General features: G+C 50.6%; 1 protein-coding gene across 1 annotated transcript in view; it reads right to left on the minus strand.

Moving 5' to 3' along the window:
* The window catches only part of Prdm16 (PR/SET domain 16), a 329,823-nt gene that overhangs the window by 167,196 nt on the left and 137,548 nt on the right, over positions 1-25,079 (minus strand). The window lies entirely within an intron of this gene.

The raw sequence follows: 25,079 nt of genomic DNA on the forward strand, positions 1-25,079 counted from the left end.
ATCCAGCTGTGAGTAGTATAAAACCTCACTCCTCTACCTCACAGACACATCTGGCAGAAGAACACGGAGACCTCCAGCCTTGGATCCAGAGCTTCCCTTACAGCTTCCCTCCGTTTGGGTCCGCACAGCAGTGGCGTCTTATCCGGTGTATCCTCTCAGAAAGCCACCAGCCCTGCTCTAGATGGCTAGCATGTCAGTGACCAGACGCAATGTGCCAAAGCAAAACGGCAAATGACAAAGGAGTGGTGGAAGATGGACTCTTCCCTTCTGGGTCTGAAGTCCAGCATGTAGACTTGTGTTTGTAAATTATAATGTCTCTTCCATGAGAATAGGAGCCAAGATGGAAAACCATACTTGAAAAATAAAATGAGGGGTGGCGTCAGGCCCGAGGGCTTTTCTTCTCTCCCTTCACACTTCCCTGAGGTGCCCATGTGTGTCTGTGCAGGCCAGTCAGAGAACCAAAGTGTAGCACACAAAACAGGTTCTGGCCTGGCTCAGCTGTAATAACAGGAGGCCATATTCTAACTGTTGGGAAACTCTAACCCATTGGGAATTTTATGATGTTTCTTTTAATAAATCCCGAAAGTGTGGTTTGGAGAGTGAGTCTAAGCAAGACTGAAGCAAGGCAAGGTGAATGCCACACAAGGCCCATGCCTCCAGAGGAGGCTCTGTCGGTGACCAGTGACAGGTTCTGCTCAGCCTGGCTAGATTCAGCCACAGAAACCAGTCGGAGCCAAGCTGTGGACAGCTGTGCCTCTGCACTGCCTATGGTTTCTCTCCTCTCTCAAAGCCAGGGAGGGTGGAGGGGACCCTACAAACCTATGCAGGAGGACACATTGAGACTGACCACTGAACCCTAGAAAGGCCCCCTTTTCCGCTCACATGCTGGAGGTCACCCTAAGAGGCTTCTTCCTGCTACACAGACACAGTCGATCCAAATCTGCAGCCTGGGTGCTGTTCCCAGCAGGGATGGAGACCTCTTGGTTAAATATATGCAGGATGGTAGTTTTGTGCCGTGGTCCACCCAGTGCAGGCTGAGTGCCAGTTCTGTGGGTCATCAACTCTCTTGGCTTTCAACAGTCTGGCTTCAGCCAGAAGGAGAAAATTAGTAAGGGTTGCCTTGCATCAAGAAGAGGAGACACAGCCAGGTAGTAAGGAGCCATCGGGAAGATGCCGCTTGTAGAAACTGTGTTCTATATGTTCAATAAGGAGCAGGCACTGTCCCGGACCTAGTGCCTATCTCCAAGCTCCATTAGCTTACTGAATGGAGGTCCCTGTACTGACACCCAGCAGTGAGGAATCCTGAGCTGCCTGACCTAGCTGGAGGCTCTTCTGGTCAGTTCATCTCCGTTATGATCCTTTCTTAGGTCCCAGGCTTCAAGGACATACACACACACACACTTGCAAAGTCCCTGAGAGTGTGTTGTGTTTGCTGAACCTGTCAGCAGACAGGTCACGGGAGACCATGTGATGTTTTAGGACCAGCCTAAGGAGCTTGCTTGGTGGCATTCCACAGTTGCCTTGTACCAACACACCGATGTCAACGCAGTGCTTGACGCTGCAGAGAGGACCAGGACAGAGGGTGGGGTACGAGGTGCCTATGTTTTTTAGAGAGATTCCTTCCTTCTAAGAGGAAAAAGCTGGCATCTGGAGATCTGAGCCTGCTCGACACTGCACAGGAATGGTTGACATGCTCGGCAGTCCCAGCTGCACAGGAATAGCTGTTACACTCAGAAACAAGACAACTTGTGAGTGGCCACACAGCCTTCTGCCGACTGGCCTGCCGTCCTTTACCTTAGTGGAACAGAAACTGTGTCCAGTGGACCTACAGATGAGTGTGATCACACCAGAGGCTAACAAGTAGCCAAATGAGATAAGAGAACCCATCTGCTACACCATTGTGGGTCCCTTCATTCCCAGAGGAGTCTGGAAATGGCTCCTACCTACCCTAGTTTATGACTAGATGGAGACACACACAAGGACATCGCCAACCTCATCCCTAACTCTTCAAGAGTCACCAAGTAAGAGGGAACAAACAACCTTGTGCTTCCTAGTCACAGGGCCTGGCTGGCCTTGGGACAGGGGCTGGGGCTCTGGTCCTTGGCCTTGCCACACATACTTTGAATAGATGCTCACTGGACTGTGGGGCATACGAGCTTGGACTGAGACACACTGTGAGCTAAGGATCAGGAAGTACCACACGGCAGGCTTCTTCAGTCACTGGGACACGGCATCACACCCTCAGAGGAAGCTGGCACCTCAAGAGTTTCCAGAGCCCTCCTGCAAGGGAAGGTTTGAGCCAGGTTCTGATTTAATACTAGCCTTGCCAGGTAGAAATATCTTTAATGAGGCCTCCTCACCCGCTGCTGACCTTGGGTGGAGAAACCGCCGGACGCACTCCGGAGTCTCTCAGCCTTGGCTTCCTCCCTGACCGGTCTGCGTTTTACTGAAAACCGTCTTTATGTTGCTAGCTCGGCGTACGCACCACTGGCTGGCTGATCGCTGGCAGCAGTGGCTGCCCGAGGCTCTCAGCTTCTCCCCCACACCCCAGCAGAAGTATTAGGTGTGTTTTGATTGAACATTTTAGCCAAAAAAACGAGGTTTGACCTGCGGCATTTAGCTTCTCTCCAGAGTACCGGTGCCAGGATTTAGCTAAGTGGGGTTGCTCAAAACATCTTTTTTGACTCTTAAAATAAATACCCTCTGTTCTCCAAGAGGTTGGTGAAGAGTACACACATACATACAGGCATCTCATAGGCTCACAGCTCTGAAACTCTGGCATGGCCCCCAGGGGGGCCGACTTTCTGTTTGGTGTCACAAATGGATCCCAGAAGGTGTCTTTCCCTTCAAAGAATCTGGGAGCAGACCTGTGAGAGGAAGCCAGGGTGAGTCCCAACACAAGGCTACTCCAAAGCTGGACAAGCCCACTGGGAGCATGGTCCTGGCTTACTCTGAGCAGTCATCTGGTTTTTGCACATAGCCCACGTCTCTGTAGCCCATATTTCTTCCATATCTGTTTTGAAGTCCTTATTCTGGATCCAGGGATTTGTCTAAGCCTGGAACCATTGGGAAGCTGATTCTAGCATCTCTTCTGGATGAGGAGAAGGGCACAGTGTTTGTGATACTATTTATTTATTTATTTATTTTTGAGACAGAGTTTCTCTGTATAGCCCTGGCTGTCCTGGAACTCACTCTGTAGATCAGGCTGGCCTTGAACTCAGAAATCCACCTGCCTCTGCCTCCCAAGTGCTGGGATTAAAGGCGTGCGCCACCACTGCCCAGCTGCTTGTGATACTATTAAAAGAGCAATGATGGAGACTCCTAGGCATCCTATCCTGGCTCTGAGCCTTGCTTGCTGACCAGAGGAGGCTGTGGGCTCCAGAGCTCAGGGTTGTTTGGGGGACAATATGAGCAGAGATAGAGAATGGTAGCTGCTGAGCCCCTCTGACCGCTACGAGGCACACCTTTACAGCAGGGCTTTCTGCTCATAAGCTGAAGAATGGGACCACATGGGGCTTCCCTGATTTAAACCCAGGTAGCTGCTGGAGAGGAAGAGCCTCCTTGTGCTGTCGGTAGCTGTCTCTTTCTGGATGATGGGGTGTGTGCAGACATGTATTTTGAGGCTAATGCATACTTCTGGTAAAGTCCCTCATTGGCTTGGAACTTACAAACTCAGCTGGACTGGATGGTCAGTGAGCTCTGGGTCTCATCCTGTCTCTATCTCCCCTGCATAGGATTAGAGATATGTACCACCACACATGAATTTTGATGTTGTTACATAGGAGTTCTGGAAGACTGAACTTGGGTCTTTCTATCTGTGCAGAAAACGCTTTATTGTCACCAAAGTCTGGAAGGTAGGATTCTTAATGAGTAATGTTCACTCTTGTCTTAATCCGGCTTTCTATTCCTGCACAAGCATCATGACCAAGAAGCAAGTTGGGGAGGAAAGGGTTTATTCAGCTTACACTTCCACATTGCTGTTCATTACCAAAGGAAGTCAGGACTAGAACTCAAGCAGGTCAGGAAGCAGGAGCTGATGCAGAGGCCATGGAGGGATGTTCCTTACTGGCTTGCTTCCCCTACCTTGCTCAGCCTGCTTTCTTATAGAACCCAAGACCACCAGCCCAGGGATGGCACCACCCACAAGGGGCCCTCCCCCCTTGATCACTAATTGAGAAAATGTCCCACAGCTGGATCTCATGGAGGCATTTCCTCACCTGAAGCTCCTTTCTCTGTGATAACTCCAGTCTGTGTCAAGTTGACACAGAACCAGCCAGTACAGCCCTCGATGTTCTTCCCATACCAGCATCTTACAGTCAGGATGTTCTGCCTGCTACAAGTGGTGCATGAGCCCCATCAAGGGAGACCATGATGACATCAGCAGTTGGTCATCTAGGTTGTCTGACATTTCTGGGACACATCTCCTTCTTGCAAGAGCCCAGAGGCATCAACATCTACGCTTGATCACTGGGAACCGGTCAGGGGGAAAGCAGAGAGAGAAAGCCAAGGAGATGGCCTGAGGGGCAGGGGGCATCAGAGCATGGGCCTCTGTTCCTGTGTCACATGGGCTCTGCAGGGACAGAGTGGGTGGGTCAGACACATTTGAAGAAAACAGCCATGTATCCCTCCTTCTGATAGGTCCCACACCTGACGCCTGTCCAGATCTCCCTAGGAGAGGGACACTCCCTGTAGCTGGCGAGACCTGAACTGGGACACTTCCCATTGGCAGTTCTAGTGGGAACCCGGAGATGTTCTGAATCCCCAGGCCAGCGCTGGCTTCCAGAGCAAAGGATCCAGCCATGTTGACACAAACTCCCGAGCTCTCAGCTGGGAGAGTGGGGTCATATTTATTTATTTATTGCATTTGAAAAAAAAAAAAACAGCTTGGCTGTGTTTGAGCTGCAGAAATGATTTTTTTAAAAGAGCAGTAGACACTGTTTTTAGCTTTTATGCCTAAACAGATATTTCTCAGTTCCTACAAGCAAGAGCTGTCTAATGAATGGAGGCTCTCTCTTCCCTCCTAAGAAAAATATTTACACAGTCTAGCACAGCAGCAGAGGACTTCAGGCAGCAGAGGACCATCCCTGAAATGCAGAGAGGTCTCCACGCCTGTCTGCCTGTCTGCATTCAGTCAGCCTTCCTCTCCTCAGGAACATTTCCACCCCCCCCCCCCCACAACCCTCCCCCCTCAGGGTTCCTTCTGAGAGACCAGTCCCTGGAGAATGCTAACATTTTACTTTCTAAAGCCCTCCTATTTGGCCAAAAAACCCTGGGTCTCTTGGCCTCTAGCTCTGTGTGAGGAGAGGTGGTATTTTTCTCAGGAGTCTCCTGTGAAACCCACTCCCCAAGAAGGGTGTGGCAGAACCCAAATCCCACACCCATCAGGACTTAGATGGGGTGTGCCCCGCCCTCTTTCACAGCCTGATGGGGCCAGTGGGTCTTAGCTGCATGCCCAACCATTTTCCCTCAGGCACAGGCCTGCCTTGTGCTGCCTGGCCAGCACAGTGGTTCAGACCCAGAACCTGGGCACAGGCTGGCTGCTCTCAGATGATCCAAGAACACTCTGTTCACGGGCAGTTCTGGGTGTGTGATCATTCTATCGGGATACCTCGTCCAGGAGAGGTTGCCTAGTGCTTGTGGCAGCCTAGTGTAGACGGATCAGATATGCGGGTTATAGGGTCCCTGTCTGTCTCAGGCTGCTATGCCTTCTTAGCCTTATCTGTGGGCAGTCTTAAAGTTCCTCTGTCTATACTGCCTCACAGAAAGTGACTTGGAGCCATTCCATAACACACCAAACAGTGGCTCCTTCACTATACTCAGAACACCAACAAAAGAGAAAGCCAGTGAGCCTGGGGTCCTCTTGACTTGGGGATCCTGAGGTAGGGGTGACCAGTGATGGAGTGGAGACAAGAACCAGCAAAGGTGGAACAGGGTGAAGAGCTCCTTCCCACAGAGACGGAGGAGCTGCCTGGCCTGAAGGCCCGGAGTCTCGTCTTGGGGAGCTGGGCTCGGAGAGATGGTAAAGGCACGGGGTAAGGAAGGTCTGTAGAGATGGGTGGCTGCAGTTCTATGCAGTTCTTGGTTGCAGCTAGCTTCCCTGGTCGGCTCTTAGAGTCAGGTGACTGTCTTTCTTGTTCACCTCGTGTGGTATGCTATGATGCATCTACCTTGTCCCACCTGCCTGACTCAACCACTACAAACAGGAATCTGTCTAGCTTTCCTGGGGCCAGAGATGGAGGCCATTTAAAAGACAAGAGGGTCACCATCAGACAGTCAGATGGCGAAGAGCTAAGAGCTGGGCTGAGTTGGTCGCTATGCTGAGGACATGGGTCGCAGGGCTATGTCATCACTCTCCTGAGAAGGAAGCAGCTCACAGAGGCAAAAGGGCCTTATCACATCTGCACAGCACTTGGGCAGAGCCAGAACTGAGGGCCCTGCCATGAGTCCAGGGAGGACCCCAAGGGAGGCAGTATAGGTGGTGGTAGTATATGTATAGATACAGGTGTAGGTTGTAGGTAGTAGGTAGTAGGTACAGGTACAGGTAGTCGCTTCCCTGAGGGGTACTGCAACAAGATGGTGTGGTCCATGCCTGTCCTATGACCCTAGGTCAACCAGCATCTGCCAGCACAGTATCCATAGAAAACCACATCTCCCAGGAAAAGAACCAGAGGGGAAAGATATCCCCCTCTGCTCCCAGCCACCATATTTCTTCACCATCCTCAGCAGGCCAGAAGGAGGATCAGGCCTGGGCTGGCCACCCACTGAGGGTTATTTGCAAGGGCTCCCACTGTCTCTCTGACTTCCCATCCCTAGAGCTGTCCTTTGGAAGGACATGCAAACTGGCCCAATGCAGGCCTTCCTGAGCCTCATTCAGTATACAGCCTTCCAATGGGGAGTGGCTCTCCCCTAAGGAGGGGCCACCCTCCAAGGGTCCCTCCCAACTCATGAAGGCAGCCTTTCTTCTCCGGCTTCACTTCATAGGTGCTGGACAGCTTATGAGTACCTCAGCATAACAGGCTCTGGAAAGCCCAGCCCCTCTCTCTGTACTGCCAGGGGACAGACAAGAGTCAGGAGGCCTCACAGTCTATGAAGGTATTCCTGGCCACCAAGGGATCTAGATAGAGGCTGTCGCCCAGGAAGGGGAGACTGGGGAGTGGCTTGGTAGGCTCTGGTGCCCCTTCCCTCCCAGGTCATGAGTTGAGTTGGTGTAGGATGTGAGCTCCTATGAGTCCAAGAGAAAGAAATGTTTAGATCACATGAGGTTCTCGGTGGGTGGCTTCTTCCTCCTGCTTGTAAAACTTGCTATCTGCAGAGGAAGTACAGGTGAATCCTATGACTGGGTGATGTGGGACTCTCAGCCAATGACTCACAGCAAGCAACCCTTTTCAGTGTGTGAGTCTAAGAGGTGTGACGTTTGACTCTAGGAATGGGACTCACACTAGCAGTGAAGTGAGTGACCCAGAACCCAGTCTGAATCTGGAGTATCCTTCTAAGGAGTTGGTCTCTGGAGAACATAGACCAGAATCAGTGGGAGGCAAGAAGCTGGGGTGAGTGGGTGGGTGCATCACCTCAGATACCACAGAACTGATCAGAGATGCCCTGTCTTCCTGTGCTGGGCACTTGGCATAGGGTGAAAGATGTCAGTTTCAAATGAGCAGAAGGTTACCTTGGCCCTTGATCCCGACAATTCTGTCTTTACTTTCTTGCCCTATGTTTTTCTACTGGCTCTTACCAGCTCCAGTGAAGACCAGCAGAGGTTAGACTGTTCTGGTTAGAGCAGTTGTTCACCCCATCAGAGGAGAAAGGCAACAGGCAGCGAAGGTATCCAGAAGCAGGGACAAAGTCAGGCATGAGGCCCCAGAGACACTAAACAGTCATGAGCTAGGTCTGCAATGCCAGCCACTCCTGGACACCGATGGGCACTACTGGAATCTAAGCCACTGCCAAGAGCAGACAGAGGCAGCCCTACAGGCGCTTGATAGGAACTTCATGGAGCGGAGGCTCCAGTGTGCCAGATGTGGCCAGTAGGTACGTGGAAACGCTCCAGCGGCCACCTGACTGGCTGCCTAAAAGCCTCACAGTGTTGCATGCATGCAGTCAGTTTGCAGACAGCATGCTCCTCACACCCACAGCCACATGTTCCACCTTGTACCATGGTGACCTCATGACGATTGATGTTCTATAATAAGAACACTTAGTACAAGATCTTCCCTCTCCACACAGCACTAACCATTCAGACAGAGGGGCACAGGTGAGTCTTGCAGACATTACACCGGGCCCAAGGTGAACTCATTGATGTGGCATTTATAGGAGGAATCTGGAGTATTCAGACGTTGTAAATGTTCTTCCAGGTTTCAAGAGACTAAGTTGTGTAAGGGAAGCTCCCTGCTGTCTGAAATCTTTTTGTACCAGGACAGCCTCCCTCTATCCATCCATCCCTCCTCCCCCTCTCCATCCTTTCTTCTCTCCTTCCTTCCCTCTTTTCTCTCCTTCCCTCTTCTCCTTCCCTCCTTTCTCTCCCTCCCTCCTTCTTTCTCTGCCTCCCTCCTTTTCCTTCCCTTCCCTTTCTTTTCCTTTCCTTCCTCTTCCTGTCCCTTTCCTTCCTTTCTGCCCCCCCCACCCCCGTCTTCCTTTCATTCTCGGATGTTGGCAATGGAAGCACATTAAGAGAACGCTCTATGCTGACCTGCACTTCTGCCCTCAGAACAGATGTCTGTGCCAACTGCAGACAGGAACACCCAAGCCTCCTTCCTTTGTTCAGTCTCCCAGTGCTTGAACCAACTCTGAGCGCTGGTTCCTCACAAACCCGGAGGTAGCTCCTCTGCTCACACTCCCAGGACCCTTGTGATCATTCTCTCACTTTACTGTAGAGAGCTCTGGAAACCCCCCACTCTCACCCCAGGCACACACAAGGACATTAAGCAGATGATGTTATTAGACACTTTCCTCCCGCCCAGGATGGCAGGACGATGGCTGCCACAGGTGTCACCTGGAACCCATGATGGCAGCCCCATAGAGCCCCCGCAATGGTCCTGTAGACATTGTGCTTCCTTGTCTCCTGAGGGCCTTTGCTTCCTTGGTGGGAAAAAACAAGTCATCAGGCTGACTAATGGCTCCATGCAAACATTTGTCTTTTACTTTCAACCTTTTTAGTTATAGAAATAACCTTGATATTGATAGAATTATATTAATGCACTTCAACCTGACCCCACTTATTGATGGCTTGTTTGTTAGGGCAATCTTTAATAATCATAAGTGAAGAGAAAGCTCTTAGATCTCCTATGATGGAGGCCCTAGGGGCTCGACCCCTGGCTATTCAACTCCTCTGGGGCTGTGACATAAGTTTCTCACTGGGGTTTGACAGGCCATTTATTATCTGGAGGTAGGAGTACACCAAAGTGAACCAAATTCAGATCCTGTAAGGAGGAGGGGGAGGAGGAAGAGGAGGAAATAGAGGAAAAAGGAAAAGGAAGAAGAGAAGGAAGAGGAGAAAGAGGAGGAAGAGGAGGAAGAGGAAAGAAGGAGAAGGAGGAGAAGGAAGAGGAGGAAGAGGAGGAAGAAGAGGAAGAGGATGAGGAGGAGGAGGAGGAGGAGGAGGAGGAGGAGAAGAAGAAGAAGAAGAAGAAGAAGAAGAAGAAGAAGAAGAAGAAGAAGAAGAAGAAGAAGAAGAAGAAGAAGAAGAAGAAGGAGAAAAAGAAAAAGAAAAAGAAGAAGACGACGACACTGTTGCTGCCACTGCTGCAGCCACTGCTGCAGCCACTGCTGCCACCACTGGCTCAGTTGGCAAAGTGTTTGAAGCATAAGCTTGAAGCCCTGAGTTCAAATTCCTAGCACCCATGTAAAAATATGGGGTACAGGGTCAGCAAGTGGCTCAGCAGTTAAGAACATTCATTGCTCTTACAGGAGGACCCAGATTTGGTTTGCAGCACCCACAATAGACTGTTCGCAATTGCCTATAACACCAGCTCCAGGGGATCCAAAGATGTCAGCCTCCCCAGACACCTACATGCATAGAAACTCATGTGGGCATACATGCATACACATAACTCTTTAAAAAATCTTCTTAATTTCACCTATAATCCCAGTGTTGGAAAGGCAGAGGGACAGAGGATCCCCTGGCTATCCAGTGTAGACAGGTCAGTGAGCTTAAGGTTCAGTGAGAGATTGCTTGAATAACTAAGGTGGAGAACCAGAGAGGTGTCAGCCTCTAACTTCTGCATACCAGTATAGACATGTGCATCTGCAACCACACACTCTTGTGTACACACATGAACATGCCTTCATACACAAAAAGATAAGGGGTTCCTTTTATAATGTGCACCCCCAAATGTGGTCCCATTTCCCTTTCATCATGTTCCCACCTGGATTTACCACACTCTGATTCTCTCAAACAGTTTGCCCATGCGGATGCAGAAGTCTGATTTCCATAAACAGGCAACCAAGGAAGCTAGTATACCACTGTTCCCATTCCCACCCGCAACAAAGTAACAAGGAGACTAAGGTTCCACCTCAGGAGCACTCCGGGGTCTTACTCTTTGCTGTCGGTAAGCATTCCTATCTATGCCAGAGAATACAGAGACTCAGACAGAGTCTGGGACACACACATGTCCAGTATCACACAGCTGACTCCACAGGGTGTGCACAGGGCTGTTATTTGGCCTCCGTGGAACTGGTTTCATTTGAAGAAAAAAGTAGGAAGGGGTATAAGGAACTTTGTCATCTCTCTCACACAAATGATGTTTCCAATATGCTGGAAGGGGACAGGGTGGCAGAGCCTCAAATGTCTGGGTTTAGTCACAGCTGCGGTGCTAACATGAGACCACTGAGTAAGGGGGCAGAGGGAGGCTGAGAAAAGCCGACAGACAAGACCACACACTTTCCTAATGGGGCCCAATTACAGGAACAGCTCTCTCTCTCTCTCTCTGTGTGTGTGTGTGTGTGTGTGTGTGTGTGTGTGTGTGTGTGTGTGTGTGTGTTCTGTGCATGGCTCTGCAGTTCCAGTCCCAGGGATCTTGCAGGATCCACTAGACGGTTGGCTGTAACCAGAACCCCGGGGGCTCAAATCTGCTCTTTGGTGTGAGAAAGGCAGGCTTGCTTACCTCACCCCACCCGCTCTGCCTCCAGTTCCCAAGTGAACTCCTGTGCCTGGAGTTTTGTCCTTGCTTTGGACAAGGCATGGTAAAAAATGCTGTGTGATTCTGCTGGACTGTCCAGCCCTGCTGGACTTCAGCAAGTGTACCCGAGACTGCCTGTCCTCAGAGGCCCCCATGATAGTAATGGCATTTTCTCTCCTTTCTTCCTGAATGGAGCCTCCAGAGCTGGGAGAGGCTCCAGGGCTGAGGCAAGGCTTCTGAGCCTATCTGAGCCTATCCCAAGACCAGTAATGCTCTCTGCACATGCACGCCCTTGGATGGCCTTGTGACCTCTGTGGCATGGGATGACACAGGCTAGAAAATGAGTTGAAGCTGCCAAGGGTGATAAAGGGATTCGAGAACTGACTCTTATTCTATTGTATTAGAGTATTACCAAAGACGGACCTGCTTCTGCGACTGCCAGCACCAAAACCACCAAGCCCTGAGGAGGTTCATCTAAACCAGGTAATCCAATCCCAGGGTAGGATGATGGAGCCATCCTGGCTGTCCCAGCCCTGGGCAAGAGTCATCAACATTTTATGGTTCACAGATCTAATCCAGCCGATGGTCTGCTTAGGTGCAACGTGTCAGGTAAGTGTGGCTTTAAAGAGTCACAAATACAAAGAATATGTGAAGGAAGTGGCATACGGCACACAGACGTTTTACAGAAAGACACTGACCCTGGGCAACACCCTGGGTCAAAGGAGGGCAGAGATCAAAGGACCTCTATAATCTCATCTTGAGCCAAAAAGTAGGCACAGGCTTCTGTAGTGGGCATGCAGGGAGGAGGTGGCTCATCGAGCCTTATCCTTGACCACAGAATGGCCAACGATAGTGATGAAGACAAGAATCCCACGTCGGAGGCGGGGGTTGGGGGAAAACAATAACCCAGGGTAGAGCTCCAGCTGCCTGTGGACTTGCTTGCCTCTGGGATGGTGGAAAAGGATGGATCAGGAGTTTTGTCTGGGCTGCTGTGGGACACTGGATCTGGCCAGCAGCTGCTGGGATCCACCCAGCAGGACTGGAAGACCGCAATTCTCAGCTGCAGCCACCGTAGGGGAAAGGTAGGAAATTAGAAGCAGTCTGAAATGGTTCTGCTCCTGTCTGTCTGTTTGTCTCTCTCTCTGTCTCACTGTCTCCCCTCTCTCTTTTCCTCTCTGTCTCTGTCTCTGTGTGCATCTGTCCCTCTCATTCTCTCTTTCCCTCTCTGTTCTGTCTGTCTGTCTCTCTATATCTCTGTCTATCTCTCTGACTATCCCTCTCATTCTCTCTCTCTCTCTCTGTGTGTGTGTGTGTGTGTGTGTCTGTCTGTCTGTCTGTCTCCCTCTCTGTGTCTCTCTGTCTCTGTCTGTCTGTCTTTATCTCTCTCTCTCCTTCTCTCTCTACCCCCTCTCTTTGTCTCTTCCCCTCTCTCATTCCTTCTCTCTCTTGCTCACTCTGTCTCTCATTTTCCAACAGGGAGAAGCACAAGCAACTGTCACAAAGAAAATCCCAAAGTATTCCTTGGGAGTTGACTCAGAGTCACATGACCTTCTAGGACAGTAGGCCACCTCTGAGATGGGGAGTGGGGTCCCTTCCTCGGGCAGGTCTTTTAGTCCAGAAGTTAGGACTGGTTGGGACTCTGGCCCAGGGGGCTGTGGGACTAGGAGGCAGGGGTTCTTGTTTTTTCCTCTGAGAAAAGTCTCAGGAATCCCTGGGTACACCCAGGAATCTAGAATGACTTTCAAACGGATGCCCTGACACCTCCTCGAGGAGGAATGTCCAGCACACCAGGTAAGTTGCAGTGAGTTACAACAGGTCTATCTGTCCCTTCTCAACCCTCATCCAGAGAGGCCAGTGGGTAAATGCAAGTGTTCCCTGTGAGTTTCATTTTGTGGCAACTCTGCAGGGGGTCCAGGGAATCTCAGGCAAAGAACCAGGGTTCCTGCCTGGAAACTCGTCCACAGCATCAGAAGCACAGATAGTTAATACAAACCCATGGCCTTCGTGCTCTCTCTCTCTCTCTCTCTCTCTCTCTCTCTCTCTCTCTCTCGTGTGTGTGTGTGTGTGTGTGTGTGTGTGTGTGTGTGTGTGTATATATGTATGGCAGTGGCTTTTACTCTGTCACCTTTCCCTGCTTCCCTATGCTTCATGAAGGAAGGCCGCTGCTCTCCGGAAGCATCCTGTTGTCCATGTGCCTTGAGAAAACACTCATGCCTGCAGCCTTCCCTTCTTTCTAGTTCTGAAAAGACAAGACCCTTTCATCCTTCCTTCCCTGGCTTATCGCCAGTGCCTGAGTCAGAAGGCACAGGTGGGAAAGAGCCGAAAGAGCTGCAGAGTTCCCAGACCTCGGGGATTGAATGGAATCTTCCCTGCACAGCCATTTGACCTTGTGGCCTGCTGCAGGGGCTGCGAGCTAACATGGCGGGATCAGCATCTGCAGACAGAGTGACCCCTGTCCACTCAAGGGGAGGACCAGCTTGGGGCACCTGTGACATGCCCAACCTTTAGGTTCTCTTCATAGGGAACACTGGATAACAAAAATCTCGGAAATATGTCAGCCTCTTCTCTCCTTGGCTCAGAGCAGCTCAGTCTCTTGCCACCTTTGTATTGCCGGGAAGTGACTATTTCTATAGCCAGCTGGGCCAAGCTCCACCCGTGGACGTGATGGAAACAATGTATCCAATCCAATAAGGGCACCTGAACCAGCAGCCCTGCTCGGCTTCAGAAAAGGTTGTGCTAAGCATGGATGGTTTGAAACTGATTCTGGAGCCACGTTGGCCATTTGTTTGGCCATTTACTTTATTTGTTCCTCTCCAGGATTGAAAAGACAGCTGAAGTCTGTCCAGCTGTGAATCGTGAGTGTCTGGGAAGTATGGCCAGAGGGGTGAGAGCTCAGAACACCCTGTGCAGGGAGAGCTGGGAGAGGTGTGCAAGAATGAGGTGAGGTGACTCTGGATGGATACAGGGTCTAATGAGAAGAGATCTCTCTCTGGTGAGGGGTATCTGAGCCTGGATACTTGAAGCCTTCAAGAGCCAGACATTTTCCAAGCCTCAGGTTGCCTCTACCTGGGTTGTCTCCACAGTTGGACCAGCTGAATCCTTTAAGCTCTGGACTGGAGGAAGGAACCAAGAACGATCCTCTAGGCTTTTCTCCTGCCTCTCTTGTGACTCTGCTCTCAGCTTGGTGTGATTCTCCTCCTGGGAGCTACAGAGGGGTCACAGCAACAGACAGCATTCCTGGGAGGCACGCAAAACTCTTTTTTCTCTTTATAGCCCATTTTGCCGTTTTGGTCTAATGGTGTTAATTACTATGAGCTGTTACAATGATGCCCCTGGGCTTGCTGTGGGGTCATGTCCTGGGAAAACATCCTAAATTGAAAATATCACAAATCAAAAATGCACTGGCTACACCTCACATTCTGAACATCCCAGCTTAGCAGCATATCGCAGCTCACTGCAGAATGCCAGCTGTCTGTCTGCCTGGCGATCTCAGGGCTGTTTCTGCCCCCACACAGCAAGAAAGGATCATACTGTGTGTAGCCGAGCCAGGAGATGACAAAGGACAGAATTCAAAGTTCACGTTCTGCTGAATACAGTGTTTTCTGCTGTCAGAAAGCTGAAATTTTTTAAAATTAAGTCATGGCTAGTGATGGCTACGGGCCACTTGGAGTTTCCCAAGTTACCTCTGCAGAGCGAAGCAGAAGGCTCCAGGACCAGGCATGCTCACCAGAGCAAATACCCCGCGTCCATTCCTGAGCTTGCTTCTCATCTCCAGAGCACACTTAGTGTTTTGTGTGACCTGTAAAAAGATTTTCTTTTGTCCTAAAGATCATTCCTGATGGAAACATACTCAGATAAGACAGAAAAAAAATTTGGGATACAGCAAGAAGCCCACATCTCCAAGCAGACTGGAAGAAGGACACACCTGATTCACTCAGATTCCACTAACTTCTTTAAAAATATTATTTATTTTTTCATTTTCTACACACTGGTATTTTTCCTGCATGTATGTCTGGGTAAGGGTGTCAGAGCCCCTGGCACTGAGACAGTAGAGGGCTGCCATGCGGATGCTAGGGATTGAACCCTGGTCCCCTGAAGGAGCAGCCAGTGCTTAACTGCCAAGTCTTCCCTCCCGCCCTGCATCAGCTTCAAGCAGGAAATGCCCCCCAGGTGAGAGCTTGCAGTTGCCCTCGAAAGTCCTTGGGCTCTCCTAGAAGATTCACACAGCAGGGTTAGCTTATCTTTTTCTAGTATCTCATGGTGATCTTGAGTCTGAGGCCCCATGAGACTGTGAACTGTGAGCCACAGGCTGGGGACTTTGGTTTTTGCACTTTACCAGCCAGATCTTTAGGCCCCAAAGTCCTTTCAGTGCTGACTTCTCTAGAGGAAGGCAGACAGGATCATGGTGGCTGCCCATAGCCTGGTCTGCTTCTGCTTCACTCGGCAGCCCTGTGCCTGAGGGCCACTACAATCTTTTTACCCAATTTTCCAGCTGAGTTGACTGAGGCCTGTGAAGGTCGAGGAACTTGCCCAGGGTCACTGAATAGAACAGCTTAGCCTGTGGCCTTAGGACAAGGACGAGGGACCCTGGATCCTGCCCCTAATCACCCAGCTCTTTCATAAATAACAGTAGTAACAGGGCTCCATTTTATGTAGGAGAACCACTCCCCAGGAGGCCACCAGGTTTGTGGCCCAGCATTCGCTCCAAGGCTCACAGGCCAGAGGCAAGGTGGGGACTAGAGCGGCGGGAGACAGGGCCTTGCCACACCAGTTGGCTCTTGCGAAGGCATTAATTTGTAACAGACGCGCAAAGAGCTGGAAAGAGGGCAGGACGTTCCGCACACGCGACAACGACTGATTATTCATTGCTGACAGTTATTAGCCTGTTATTAAACGTATGAATTGCCTCTTTCATACCACACTGCCTATCCTTAAAGAGCTTTATGAACTAACATTAACCAATCCAATTAGCAAAAGACACTGTATTTGTGTAATTAGTAATTTGAGGCTTTGTCTTGGTCTCGCAGAGAAAGGGCATTGGCTGTTGATTAGCGCGTAACATCGTACAATTAGGAGAAGTGGTCGGAGATTAGCCGGAATGTTCTTGTTCCCCGGGGTCCCCGTTAAGGGACCTGGTCTTGCTAAGAAGCGCTGGGGGGGTTATGTTTGTGGCATTTAAGCGGATCCAATTGCTTCCTCCCTTGTATCCAGGCTCCTCCACACCGTTGGCATGGCCTTCTGCGTCAGGAAGGGGAAATATTTGTTTTTGTTATAAATTTAGAGGGTGAGTACAGTAGGGAACCTTGTTATTAAATGCTCCAAGCCCAATCCTGCAGAAAATCTCAAAATCCAACTTTGAGTATTGATTGCAAGATTTTTTTTCTAATCAGATGCCAAAAGGAACATTGTGGAGGGAAAAGATGTCTCAGGCAGCCCCAGCCAAGTAGCGTTTCTTGTTTGTGTCTCTTAGAGAGACACAGAGCCGACCGCAATGGGCCAGATCTCAGATAAGAGAGCTGCCTGTCTGCTGCTTCAGGGGTCTTGGGTGAGACCCCTGCACAGCACACACCCCCCAGTGAAGAGCCACAGAAGGAGCCATGCTGAGACCCCTGGCTGAATGATGTGACTCTAGGTGGTTCACCAGAAAGCCCCGTGATGCCAATGACATTTCCACGTTCCCCTTGGATGCCTCTAAATTTTATTAGTTTATAAAACTGCAGAGTGAGCTCTACCAGTCTGAGCTCCCTCAGCACTTCTTGGCAGATCTGAATTCGGAGCAGGAGGGTCCTACTCACAGTGAGCTGTGACAAGTCATACCTTTGGGCACCTGAGCTGCTGGGAAAAGAGAAAACGCTGGTGTTTCTATGTCCTAAGAGACTGCCGTCGGTGGGGCTGATCGAGGCAGTTCTGGCCTTTCCTAAGACCAGGTTCAGATTGATGCCTGTCCTGAAGCAGCTGTTTAGGGGCCTAGCTTACTGTAGAGATCACACTGAGCCACGGACATAGGTAAATAGCCCCCCACGCCAGTCAGATCTGCTCCACCACAGATGAAGGAGTTGCTTACAGTGGGATGCAGCTGCTTGGCCCTGTGCTTACTGTGCCCACACATCTGGCTATCCTGAAGATCCAGGAGCTGTATGCCCTGTGATCTGACACATGTGAGGTAGATTCTCCCAACAGGAGCCCAGAGGTTTGGGCTCTTGAGCAGACAACACTGGCTTTGTGCTTGTACAGATGGGGCCTAATTTCAGGCCTTCAAGAAAGGTGTATGTGTATGTGTGTGCCTGAGTGTGTGTGTGTGTGTGCGCGTGCGCGCGCGCGCGCGCGCACGCGCGTATGTGCACACACATGTATGTATTCCCATTCCACAACAAAACAAAATTGCAAAGACTCTTCCCTTCTCAATGTCTCTTCTTCCTGCCTCTGAATGAAGACTTGTATACACCAACATGCAGGTGCCCGCACTGTGCACACCTGAGCAACGTGTCTTGGTTATTCTTTAGATGTGCACAGTTGGGGGAGTGCCCCCTTCACTGGACCTGCCCCCGAGAGGCAGCTCGGACCGATCAACATGGGTACCTCACAAAAGGCAGAGCTCAGAGGAGACTGGGTGCAAACAGCTCAGAAACCTCTCCAAAATATTTGGGTTTGTCAAAATCCCAAACCGCCGTTTGCCAGGCACTTTTCCCGCTAGTGTTTGAGCCCGCGGGTATTTTAAAGGAAATGAAATCCGTGTGTTTCTGATTTATTTATACTTAACTCATCAAAATGCTGTTTTAAAGAGCTATTTTGTATCCAAAATGCCCTTTATGCTTTTTTTTCCCCTTCCAAACTAAAAGCCATATTCTGCCAAGCATGCATGACCTTAAACTCTAACGTTCTCAGGGATCTTTTGAAAATCAAGTTCCTGATGTCCAAGCAGACCTGAACAGGGACCAAAGGTGCTCTCCTAGCCCCTAGCCCCTGCCCATGCCTCCCTTCCCCCCCACCCCCTGTCCCCCCAAGGGGGAGATACAATGTTGCAATGTGGGCAGCTTTTATCTCTGCCTCTGGCTCCATTAGAGTCCCACGGATCTGAATCCAGCAGGAGGCAGCAACTTCTCTGGGGACAAAAATCTGAGAACCAGAACCTTAAGCCTCCCCAAGAGCTCCTGCTTAGGCCAGCTCGGGGGGTCATCTAGACACCCGAGAAAGGTTAGAGCAGGCCCTCAGACGATCCCTGCTTCCCACACAATTTTTTTCTTTGGTCCAGTAGGACTCTCAGACTATTCTATCCCAACCATGGCCAGAATCGCTCAACCTTAATGCGAGCACACCTCACAAAGGTGAGGAGACACTGTTTCTCTTGTAAGTCTGAGAACTAATACAGACCAGAAAAGTGTTTTTCCTTCTCCAAGAAAAGAAAACAGGAAGCTACAGCACCAGCCCTGAGAATGTGTGGAGAGGTGAGAGAGAAGCAGTCACACCTGCACGCTGGGATAAGCCAGGCTATGGCCCTAAACAAACAGGATATTGGCAACACTGTTGCCTGACCTATAATGTTCGGGCTCAAGTTATATTCTTTTGGGTGTGATATTTATTTCTGGACGATTTCATCCAATAGAGTTCAATTATGAATTTGATTGCTTTTTTGATGCATGGTATAAAATCCTTTATCCACATAGCATTTAATTGTGTTCCCTGGCAGATTAGGTATTTATCATGGCCCTGCTGCCCCCAGCCCCAGAGATAAACCATCTGAGGGGCAATAAATGTCCACTCTGATTATTGATGCTTTCAGGGAAATTGATTATCTATTTGAGGGGTGGAGCACACTGATATACTGCAGCCTCTTTACCTGACACAAGAGCTTCTCGGGAAGAGAAATCCCTCAATTGCCTCCATGGATTTTCTATTATATTTAATGCTCTTGAAAGTGACATCCGTTTGTCTTAATATTTGAGGATGGAGCTGAGAAACAGCCCCACGCTCGCACCCGTGAGAGGCAGTTAAGGCTGAGCAGAGCAGAGAGCCAGGAAGCCGTGCAGGGTTGGGACATTTGTGCCAGGTCTGTGATTTGTCAATCAAGTTGTTCCCAGGGTTACAACATATGTCTACCATCCAAATACCTGATTCACACTGTAATTCCCCACAACTTATGACAGGAAAGACAGGTTTTAGATTAGCCTAATTTGACCTAAACTAAGGTGGGGAGATCCAAATAATCTTATTTTAGATTTTTGGGCATACTTTTGTGTCTGTGTGTACAGATGCATGTATGTGGGTACACATGCTTGTACATGTGTGGGTGTGCTTGTGACACAGGGTCTCCCGAATCTCACTAAGAAGGTGAGGCTGACTGGCTAAAAAGCCCTAGGGATCTGCCTGTCTCCATCTCCCCAGCACAAGATAGGGTGTCTTGCTGTTTTTGCTGTTTGTTTGTTTTGTTTTTTTTAATAGATTCCAGGGGAACTGAGCCCAGGTCCTTATTACGCTTGACTGACTGAGGCATTGTTGCCCCCAACTCTCTGTCACACTGTGATAGCCAAAATATCTCTCTTCCTGTAGACATGTTGGAGAGATCTGTTTGTGTGTGACCCTAGCACACCCATGTAGGGTGTGCAAGGCCTGCTGAGCCCAGGAACTGCCCAGACAAAAGATGAACTTCGGTTCATAGCAGCGCTTATTAGTCAGAAGATAACAGGTGTTATAAACTCGGAAAATGTTTGCTCACCTCAAAAATCAATAGTGCCCCTGTAATCAACACTGACGTTAACTGTACCCAGCTCAAAATGGGTCCAGGTTGTACCCATTTGATAATTCTTAATAATAGAGAGCGACTTTTGGCTGAGGTCGAGGCAGGGCCACTCTGGTTTCCCGGGGCCCTCTGAAGACACGGCGGTTGACACAGTTTAGGGTACAGTGAGGACAGGGCTCCTGCTAGCTCACACAGCCTGCAGCACTTGTACTCTATAGGGAGTGTCTCAAGCTGTAGATTCCACGGCAGATTCTGTTGCCCAGCAATTGAGAGTTAGTGCACATGGATGGGCCGTTTGAACCCAAAGTACATCAGCTTTAGAGTTTGAAAATCTAATCATTTTCATAGAGGCAGAAAGCGATCAGCACCCGAGCTCTAACTCAGCTACAACTCCAAGGGCAGGAAAACTGGTACTCAGCCCAAGCAGCACGTGGGAAACAGCCGGGGCTCTGCAAAGTACCGAGGCCCCGCCCACTGCCAGAGGTCATGTTCTGGGCTCTGCCTGGGCCAAGCCGCCGGCAGTTCTGGAGTGCAGCCAGGACAAAACACAGGCCCTGAACAGTAGCTAGTGAGCAAGGCCTCATGGGCAGGGCCCAAAGCGTGCCAGGCCCATCTCTGGGCAGGGCCCAGTGGGGTACAAGACTTGAAGCTTGCTGGAGGCCACAGCCAGGTTTCCTCAGGGAGCAAAGGTGGGACAGTTGGCCCAATAGGTAACCTTCATCCCTCAGATGGGTATGGGAATGGGTATGCAGGTCTGTGAGGAGGCTTGGCTCCTTCCCGCTCAGAATGGTGGGAAAAAAATACATCCCACAGCCTGGGCCTCCCAAGCAGTGGCCAGCAGCTGGGGGCATCTTGCCTATTGTTATTGGCTATCCTACCCAAAGGAGGTCAGCCTGGAACTATTTGCTTTGGGTGTAGGAGGGTGAGTGGGAGGGAACCTGAGCTCAAGATTAAGGCACCTGCTGCTGAGGTCAACCCTGCTATGTGCCTGCTAAGTCCCCTCCTTCCCATCCTCATGACTCCATACCCAGGCTGCCTGTTGCCCCTGGAGATGTGTGGTTCTGTGCTCTGTGCTCTTAGTATGTTCTCCCTGGTGGGAAACCATACACACCACACACATGTATGCTTATGTGTGTGGGTGGGGGGCAATATATTCATATGAGGTCACGCAGAATATGACCTCTGGCAGTGGATGGAGCCTCTGTGCTTTGCAGGGTCTGGAGGCAGATGAGTGACAAGATCTCTTCATGAGGTTTTTCTACACCATGTTTGAAACCATGCATTTTCTTGCAGAGTTCACCCTACCATGTGAATGCTGAGAAATTTTCAAGGTTCTGTGCTCTGGGAACCCCCACCCCACCCCCGCCACGCACACACACCTATACACATGTATGCTATGTGTATGGTGTATGTGCCTGTGAGTTCATGCAGGTCACCGGCGACACATGTACATCTCTACGGACATGCACGTGTGTGCGTGTGTCCGGCACACTCATGCTCTGGATAGCTCAGGGCCAGACAGAAAAGGGAGCCAAGGAGAAAGGGACAAATTCCAAATGCCTGTCCTGCCCCCACTGGCTTGGGAACAGTGCTGCATGTCTTTCTGTGATTGATGGCCTCGGCAGTAACTCTTTATTTTTACTGAAGAAAATATAGTACTTACGACTCCGTCCATTCAGGACAAAGGGTTCTCCAACAATACAGCTGTAGGCATTCCCTCTCTACTTGCACAAAGACAACACACCCAGGCTATTCTTTATGTCTTGTGCTAAAAAAAAAAAAAATCCCACATACATTATCTGGTTTGAGTGTGTCTCTTACATTGTGTATCAGAAGCTCAGAGAGGCCAAGTGACCGTTCGAAGACACACAGCAGGGAGCTCTGCCTGTTTCCAGAGGGCCCAAGCATAGCCCTGGGCTTTCCCAGGGGACTGTCTATCTCCTTAAAGACTAGAGTAATGCAATGAGTCCTTCTGAGGCCACTGCTGAACACCAGAATGTTCTCCAAGATCACTTTACGCTAGAGTTGCACATGGCAGCTCTAAACCAGGCATCGGCAGTGGGCGGCTCTGATGCCAGGGCGCAGCCTCCACCAGATCCATTGCCAGCCTCTGCGTCAAAAATCCTCCTGGGCCGTGTGATGGTGTGTGCTCCACAGACAGGGTGTGCTGGGCTTAGGAACACTTGAATCTGTATGGCCAGTGGCAGATGTATCTTTGTTCTTGCGGTATTGTTTTCCCCAGAGCTAGGCTGGGCTCAGCTCCTCCTGATACCTGTGACTAGGACTCCACAGACAAGACCTTCTCTGTGCGCAAGACCCTCCAAGGAGGTGAGTAGGCCATACCCCTAAAGTGGTTCCAACTCAAAGAAGTTACTAGGGAATAGGGAAGGGAACTGGGGAGCTTCTACCAGTTGGGTCAAGCACTCTATCTAGAGAGGTCACCTTTCCTGTGCTTTTTGCAGAAGGGGACCCCAGTCATTACAGGTAAGCAGCAGGACCTGAGAACCAGTGAGGTCTCATGTTCCTGTATCCAGCTGATTCCTCCTTAACAACCTGGTATAGGGTGAAAGCTAAATGGAGGTCAAAGACTTGGAGAGGTCAGAGGCATCTCCCCAGGGCGAGTCTGCCCCGGTCAGATAGCCAGTCCTGGCTGGCTGGAATACTGAGACAGCCTGTGGTTCCTTGCATTGAGATTTTCCTTTTGGAACAGGCCTGTAAGGTGGGTGGGCTTGAGACTCCCAGAGACCTGCGGAGGGCGTGTTGCATACAGACGGACAGACAGTGTGGGCCGAGAAGGGAGAAACGGATGCTTTTATCACAGCTGGTGTGGGCATGTAATGGATGTCCTCTGTCTGGAGCCGTGGGCAATGCTGTCTAGGTCCTGTGAGAGCCCAGGAGGCTTCTGCTGGCAGAGGTTATGTGGTCAGTGTGGAGGTTCATTATTACTTGAGTGACAAACATCTGTGGCCCAAGGACTGCCTCACCGTCAGACCCCAGTGGTCCCTGGTCCTTATTCTCTGCAAAGAAGATACCATGACTAAAAGAACCCGAGAAGCCGGCTGTACAGCCCTTCCTGACTTTGCATCCAGACTGGGAGAGATACTGCCCAGACTTCTAGGGGAGTGAGGTCCTCCAGGTCAGAAAAAGAGACTCCAAATTCCCTGCTGGATCCCGCCCACTCTACCCCAGCACCCTGTCAGCCTCTAAGGCATTATCTACCCTGATCTCAGGGGACAGAACTATGGCTCTGCTCAGGGGATTTTATCATTCAGTTCCCAACTGATGTGGACCAGTCAGGGTAATCATTAACCAGCTTCTGCCTGCTCCTTTCTGAAGATGATTCCACCCTCCCAAAGGCTCACTGCCTGGCCCTGGCCCTCTCCTCCCACGCTGGACCCTTCCCCCGCCCAGCTCCACTGCACTCCAATGGGAGAGAATGAGAAAGCAGGTCCTCCGGGAGCTGGCACGGCAGACAATGTGTGTCTTGTGTGAGTAATTTAGCGCTGTGGCCAGTCAATCTGGTTTCTGGGCCCGCTGCCCTGACCCTCTTAGAGCTGCTGGCTCTCGCCAGCACAGTGTGAAGCATTTTCTTTCACTACTCTGACACTCCGCAGATTGAGACGTCAGCCCGGTCCAACTACAGCAAATTAGCAATTTTTCTTTTGCTAATTGGAAATAAAAACGTTTGCCGAGGGAGCTGTTTGTCGGCATGCGGTTTTCGGTTTCTGTGCACGGGGAAGCTGCGTAGAAAACACATCCCAAGGCACTATGCACCCTGGGGCTGGGGGCCCCCGTGCTACAAATGCGAAGGGGCCCTCTGTTAACGAGTGCAGGGATATCTCCTGCTCTAGCCCCAGAAGCTAGCGCTCAACGAGCTGAATATCCCCATGTCCCCAGGAGGACAGGCCCTCTGGAGGGCCATTCTGTACTTTGAGGAATGACTGGAGTCCTGCAGGTGGCAAAGCTTCCTGGGGCAAGCTGGTGAGGAAGTTCTTCACCAGAAAAGGGGAAGCTGAAGTCAGGAGGGAGACCAACAGCCGCTCATGCCTTCCTGAGTGCAGAACACATCTTCCCAAGGGCCAGGGGGTGGAGGTAGAGACTCCCAGAGCAGCATGCGGGATATTTCCTGCACCCATGCTGCCCAATGAGTGTCCAGGGTGGGATACATCCCCAGTCTGGCTCCATCTTAGTTCCAAGGTACAGAGATCCCAGCCCGTGAGAAGGGTATGAAGACACCAGTCTACAGAGTTGATGAATACAGTCCTCTAAGGAGAACAAAGAGAAACAGACAGAGAAGCCAAAATCATCATCTAGGAGGGCTGCCTGGACCCAAACCCGGAGAGCTACATCTCAGAAGTCTGTCAATGAACAGATCCATCATGTCCCCTCGTGTAGGCGCTTGTGTGCACGTGCTTGCATGTGCGTACATGGCCAGTTGGTGAGCAGAGCCCACGTGTGCGACCCGATTATCCTTAAGTACAGACCTTGCCCTCCATGTCTAGGACCGATCAGGAATTCCAGGCTGCAGGCCAGCACAGAAAGGGTTACTGAGCCTCCTCTTTCCCTCTCTCTTTCCTGATAAAGCTTTTGACAGCCGTGCCTAATAATTCTTTCTGTTAGAATCTTTTCTTGACGTCTTTATGTGAATATGGAATCCGGATGAAAAGCCATGGGGGACCCCCTCGAGAGAGGAAAAAGTATCAACCAGAGAGGAAGGAAGACTGTCCTGAAGCTGCCAGCCGGAAGCCAGTGGCTGCCCCTGCACCGCACCATCTGTGCTGAGGCCCTCTGTGAGTGGCCAAGTCTTCCTCACTTGGGTGTGACCATGGTATCTTGTCAGAAATGGCTGAGGAAAGGTTGACAGCGGTGAGGTCATCCCTCTTGTCCCTTATGTCTTGTCAAGGATGCCCTCTGCCTTTCACTTGACTACCTTCCAAGACCCCAACATCGGTGACAGAGGAGAGAAGGCCAAAGAGATGAGGGCATCCTAACAACTCATTTTGGCAGCAGCAGCGGTGGAAGTTGTGGGAAGGCAGTGGTGCAGGGCAGAATGCAGGTAGCACCCTTGATAGTGGTAGGTAGCAGCTGGCAGAGGTCACAGAATGCCAGGCTGCTTCTTCCGGGAGTCTGGGCTAGGAAGCAGCAGCCTGGGGCCAGTGAGAGCCTTCAGCAGGGTATCTTGCCCTAGAGTGTCAAGTTTTGCTGCTTTGGGCTGGAGCACCCCTCTC

This window comes from Apodemus sylvaticus, chromosome 3 (genome assembly GCF_947179515.1).
Source record: "Apodemus sylvaticus chromosome 3, mApoSyl1.1, whole genome shotgun sequence".
Taxonomy (NCBI): domain Eukaryota; kingdom Metazoa; phylum Chordata; class Mammalia; order Rodentia; family Muridae; genus Apodemus; species Apodemus sylvaticus.